The 6,000-nt window shown below is 41.2% G+C and overlaps 1 protein-coding gene across 1 annotated transcript in view; it reads right to left on the minus strand.

The window, feature by feature from the left end:
• Positions 1-5,522, minus strand: part of LOC119570608 (protein lingerer-like) — a 27,254-nt gene extending 21,732 nt beyond the window's left edge. The window contains exon 1 of the mRNA XM_037918284.1: positions 5,370-5,522. The gene's annotated coding sequence lies outside the window, so the exon portion shown is untranslated. The remainder of the gene's footprint in view (positions 1-5,369) is intronic.
• Between the last annotated feature and the right edge of the window lie 478 nt (positions 5,523-6,000).

Below are 6,000 nucleotides of genomic sequence, written 5' to 3' on the forward strand. Positions count from 1 at the left end.
TGTTCATGCCCTCCCCTGCGATTAATGCCAATGTGGGGTTTGAGGAGTTTCCATGGCAAAGTTCCAGCATATTTGGATAGTAGAGGTTTAGCGGAATCCACCTAAACCACTATAATTGTAATAAGTAATATGAAGGTATTCTAAACGATTACTAAAGAGAGAGAGAAGGAAAGGGAGAGGGAGAGGGAGGGAGGGAGAGAAAAAAGAGAGTAAAGAGAAAAATGAAAAAATGAGAACGAGAGAGAAAAGAGAGAGCAAGAGAGAGATAGAAAAGAGAAGAGAGCAAGAGAAAGAAAAGAGAGAAAAAAAAGTAAGAGAAAAAAGAGCAAGAGTAAAAACAAAGGGCAAGAGAGAAAAAAGAGAGCAAAAGAGAAAAAAAAGAGCAAGAGAGAAGAGAGAGGCAAGAGAGAGAAAGAGAGAGAAAGAGAGAGAGAGAGAACAAGAGAGAGACAGAGAGAGAACAAGAAAGAGAGAGAGAAAAGAGAGGAGAGAGAAAAAAGGGGAGAGGAGGAGAAAAAGAGAGAGAGAGAGGGGAGAAGAGAGAGAGAGAGAGAGAGGGGGAAGGAAGGGGGAGAGAAGAGAGACAAGAGAGAGGAGAGAGGAGAGAAAAACAAGAGAGAAGAGAGAGAGAGAAAAAGAGAGAGAGAGAGAAGAACAAGGAGAGAGGAAAAGAAGAACAAGAGAGAGGAGAGAGAGAACAAGGAGGAGAGAGAAAGAAACAAGAGAGAGAGAGAGAGAGGACAAAGAGAGAGGAGAAAAAGAGAGGAGAAAAAGAGAGAAGAAGAGAGAGAGAGAGGAGAGAGAGAGAAGAGAGAGAGAGGGGAGGAAAAGAAAAGAGAGAGAGAGAGAGGGAAGAAAAGAGAAGAGGAGAGAGAGAGAGAGAGAGAGAGCGTGCAGGAGAGAGGAAAGGAGAGAGAGAGAGAGAGGAAAAGAGAAGAGAGAGAGAGAGAGAGAGAGAGAGGGAGAAAAGTTAGAAAGAACAAGAGAGAAAAGAGAAAAGAGAGAGAGAACAGAAAGAAAAGAGGGAGAGAACAGAAAGAGAGAAAAAGAGAGAGAAAACAAGAGAGAGAAAAAGAAAAAGAGAGAGAAAAGAAAGAACAAGAAAGGGAAGGGGAGAGAGAAAGAAAGAAAGAGAAAAAGAGAGAGAGGGGAGAAAAGAGAGAACAAGAGAGAGGAGAGGAGAACAAGAGAGGAGAGAGAGAGAGAGAGGATGGAAAAAAAGAGAGAGAGAGGAGAGGAGAGGAGAGGAGAGAGAGAGAAAGAGAGAGAGAGAAGAGGAGAAAAGGAGAGAGAAAAAAAGAGAGAGAGAGAGAGAAAAGAGAGGAGAGAGAGAACAAGAAGAGGGAGGAAAAGAGAGAGAAAAGAGAAAAGAGAGAGAGAGAGAGAGAGAAGAGAGAAAAAGAAAAGGAAAAAGAGAGGGAGGAAAAAAAGGAGAGAGGAGAGAACAAAAAAGAGAGAGAGAGAGAGAGAGGGGAGGAGAGAAAGGGAGAAGGGAGGAGAGAGAGAGGGGAGAGAGAGAGAGAGGAGAAGAGAGAAAAGGAGGAGAGAGAGAGAGAGAGGAGGGGGGGAAGCAAAAAGAGAGCGAGAGAGAAAAAAAAGAGGAGAGGGAAGAGAGAAAAAAGAGAGAGGGAAAAGAGAAAAAAAGAGAGGGGAGAGAGAAAAGAGAGAGAGAGAGAGCGAAAAAAAAAAGAAGAGAGAGAGGAGAGAGAAGGGAAGGGAAGAGAGAGGGAGGAGAGGAGAGGGAAGGGGGAGAGAGAGAGGGAAGAGAGAGGAGAGGGAAGAGAGAGAGAGAGAGAGAGGCAGAGAGAAGGGGGGGGGGAGGAGAGAGGGCAAGAGAGAGAGAGAGGAGAAAGAGAGAGAGAGAAGAGAGGAAGGAGAGAGAGGAAGAGAGAGAGAGAGAGGAGAGAAAGAGAGAGAGCAGAGAGGGAGAGAGGGGAAAAAGAGAGAGAGCGAAGAGAGAGAGAAGAGAGAGAGAGGGGAAGAGAGAGAGAGAGAGGGAGAGAGAGGAGAGGAGAGGAGAAGGAGAGAGCGCGAAAACAAGGGGAAAGGAAAAAGAAAATAAAGGGGAAAGGAAAAAGGGGAAAAGAAGGAAGAAGCAAGGAAGAAAACAAAAGAAGAATAAAAAACAAGAAAAAATAAAAAAGAGAAAAAAGAAAGAAAAAAAAAGAAAAGAAAGGGAAAAAAAAAGGAGGAAAAGAAAAAAAAGGAAAAAAGAGGGAGGAAGGCCCCCCGGAAAGGAAAGGTGAGGAAGGGAAAAGGGGGGGGAAAGAAGAGGAAGACAAGAGAAGGAAAGAGGGAGGGAAGGGAAACAAAAAAAAAAAAGGCAAAAAAGAAGAACAAAGAAAGAGAAGAGGAGGGAGGGGTGGAGAAAGAGGGAAAAGAGGAAAGGAGGAAAGAAAAGGGGAGACCAAAGGGAAAAGAGAAAAAAGGGAGGGGAAAAGGAAAAAAAAGAAAAAAAAAAAAAAGGAAAAAAAAAAAACAAGGAAAAAAATAAAAAAAAAAAAAAAAAAGAGAAAACAAAAAAAGGAAGAAAAGGAAAAAGAAAAAAAAAAAAAAGAAAAAACGGGGGAAAAAAAAGAAGAAAAAAAGAAGGCTTGACCCTTACAAAAAAAAAACAAAAAAAAAAAATTAACAACCACAACTTGTTTTTTTCCCAAAAAACTTGATTTTAATTGGTTAACAAGGCAATTTTTGGAAATTTTTAAAAAAAACCGAAGAAAAATTAAAAAAAAAAAAAAAAAATACAAAGGGGGACACAAAACCCAAAACTAGCAAACAAAAAAAAACAAAAATACTATAATAACTAGGTTTCCCCCAACACAAAAGAGGACACTCAGATCACAAAAAACAAATTAAAAGATGGGTATGGCAAAAGGCCAAAATTGGCAAAATTTTTCCAACATATATTCCCCCCCAAAAACTAATTTTTCGAATTAAATTTTTCCTTTTTCTTCTCTTGTTGTTAAGAAGAAAAATTAAACTTTTCAAGCCCCCCCCCTAAACCCCTTTTTAGAATTCTTGCCAAATTTAAAAACACAAGAAACTTTTTTTTTTTTTTTTTTTTTTTTTTTTTTTTTTTTTTTTTTTTTTTTTTTTTTTTTTTTTTTTTTTTTTTTTTTTTTTTTTTTTTCCCCCCCCCCCCCCCCCCCCCCCCCCCCCCCCCCCCCCCCCCCCCCCCCCCCCCCCCCCCCCCCCCCGGGAAAAAAAAAAAAAAAAAAAAAAAAAAATTTTCCCCCCTTTCACCGAATTTTTCAAAAACCCCCAATTGGGGAAAAAAAAAAAAAAAAAAATAAAAAAAGGTTTTTAAAAAAAAACCCTTAAGAAAAAAAACCCCAAAAAAAAAAAAACAATAAAAACAAAAAACCTAAAAAAAATAAACAAAAAAAACAAAAAAAAAGAAAAGGCCCCCTAACTGTGCGATACTGTGTGAGGGTGTTTGGACCTGAAATGTAGCGGATACTTTCATCAGTTCATGGTAAATGTGAGGCCACAGCAGACATACCTGTGTTGCTTAAGACTCACTTTCTTGTGATTTATAAGATGGCAATATTTCCCTCTATCTCTGTGCACTGCGCTTGGTATCATTAACCTCTTTGTAATTACAAAAAGCAACCCATAATAAATCATTCAACCATAGTTAACAAAACCCATTTAAAACTTCACACGCAATATCAATTATTAAAAAAATTACACAATTATATTACTACATATACCTATTACTTAAGGATCAAGATCATTTTAAGCCTGCAAATCAATGTCACACCCATCTTTACAAATCATCATCTTTAAAACCCTCAAGCAACCATAATATCGAGCCTATCAATCATTAATCTAAGCCCATAAATAAAGCAACTGCCTTTGACAAAAACAACCTAAAACAAAAACAAATAAAGCAGAAAAAAAACATCTCTAACACCACCTAAACCAACCTCCTGCATGGTACCCATCTTTGGGAGCTTTCTGAATTGGCCTTGCTACAAACTGTCCTATTCTGTGTCAAGGCTTAAAAAACAGCAGCAGGAGAAAATAAATACTGATAAAAAAAAAAAAAAATCACAGTATAGGTCTACTTACAGGTCACCACCACATCTATGCAACAATAAAACCAACAAGAAAAATATAACTAACAAAATAAAACATTGAAGAAATTATCCAAAGCACAAAAGGGAGATAGATTTAACAAAGACTCAGACTCACACACACTGACTGAAGAAGAAATTTGGGTCATGGCAAAAAGTGCAATAATTCTTCAGTTTTCCTAAGCAATTTATCATTACCCTACCTTCAGTCTATTTTTTTATTCTTAATTATTTCCTCTCCCCTCTTACTTCCTTCCTTTGTTCCAAGAAGGAAAAACATTCCATTCACTTTTGTCACCGAGATTTCCCCATTATGAAAAAGGCACAATTTCTAGAACTGACCTGGAAATTTCTCAAAACCAACCAAAAGCAACCTGCAGATGGAAATTTCTCCTCTCACGATACACAAGAGACAAATAAAAATGTTGATACCCTAAGATTCAAAAAAACAATAACAAACCTAGATAACAGAACCAAGAGAAAAGGCAACATGTAACCGTACACAGGAAACCTACAATAAAGCAGATAACAAGAACGGACCAAAGACCTAGATTATAACAAAACCCCAAAGCTGCAGAAACAGAACGCGACGCCGGGAAAGCGAAGGGAATTCCGCAACGAAAAGGGGAAATCCGACCTGCCATTTTTAAAGGACAAAACAAAGAGGAAACCCTGATTAAAGCGAGTTGTCCTTCGTCCCCCGAGTTTCATTTCGTAGGTCAACCTAGGTCACGCGGGGAGCGCAGTCTTCCCCTTCTCCCTGTTCCTCTCCTTCGCAAACGGAGACAGACAGACACAAACACCGAACACAAACATAATCAGACGATCGTAGAAAACATTTCCACCGAAGGGATTCCTCCGTTCCTTTCGCTCGCTCACTCTTGTTACTTTGTATTTTCCTGGATCATCGGTTCACGGGCGTGCGTGGGTCCCTCCTCGAGCCCACGAAGGCCTCAGAACGCCGCCCACGCCCGCGGAGGCCGCCCAAAGGCCCGAAACCCGCGAGGAAAAGGGGCGGAAGTGACCTCCTCCTCAAGAGAACACCCATCGGCTGCCAACAGCGTCACCCGCCGCCCACCCCGCCCACACCCACGCCCATGGCACCCCCACAACCCACCGTGCCAAGAGGATGGAGTGTGTGCACGGCCCAGGGTCTCTCCAGCGCCCGTGCGTCCCGAGAGTTGGTCAATAACATCGGAATACACCATCGGAAACCCGCCGATGGATCTGGGTCGTCTGCTACGATTTTGGACGAATTTCGCCCCAAAAATGCCTCCGAGAACCACTTACCTGGGCTCGTTCCAATGACGGATGACTGAAAAATTAATCCTATCCTAATAATAGAGGTAAAGGGACGGATGGCGACAGAATTTTACGATAATTTCACTAACACTACGCTCCTCTGAGCGAATGTCAAAATGGCGAACTCTAGCAAGCTTCTCGGGATCGATTTGATGACGTCACTCCCACAAGGCGCCGCGCCATGGCCTCGCAGCCGATTTTACTCAGGATTGCGTTCCCCGGCTACCCTTTTATTTGACAAACACATAATTTTGGGCACTTAAATGAGGCGGAACAGACAAAACAATTTTTTTATAGATATATAAATGGCACAAAAATACCGTAAACTTGATCTTATTACCGGTGGAGTATACCCTTATTTACCTAAAATTTCCCAGTTCAAAAAGAGAGATCGTCTGCTCGCGGTCGTCCGGCGGGGAATTTAAACTTGCATCAACTCGATAGACTCTTCCATTAACGAATAGGCGGCGCTTGTGGTATCCTTTCGTCAATATGCTGAGTTAACTTCTCTGCAAATGATACACGATACCGATCGAGGAAGCGAATTATACTTCTAATCGCTACTACCGGTAGATCCGCTTGACGGACTCCCGAGCGCCAGATGCACGTTCCGGCCGTA

Source organism: Penaeus monodon, chromosome 4 (assembly GCF_015228065.2).
Source record: "Penaeus monodon isolate SGIC_2016 chromosome 4, NSTDA_Pmon_1, whole genome shotgun sequence".
In the NCBI taxonomy this organism is placed as follows: domain Eukaryota; kingdom Metazoa; phylum Arthropoda; class Malacostraca; order Decapoda; family Penaeidae; genus Penaeus; species Penaeus monodon.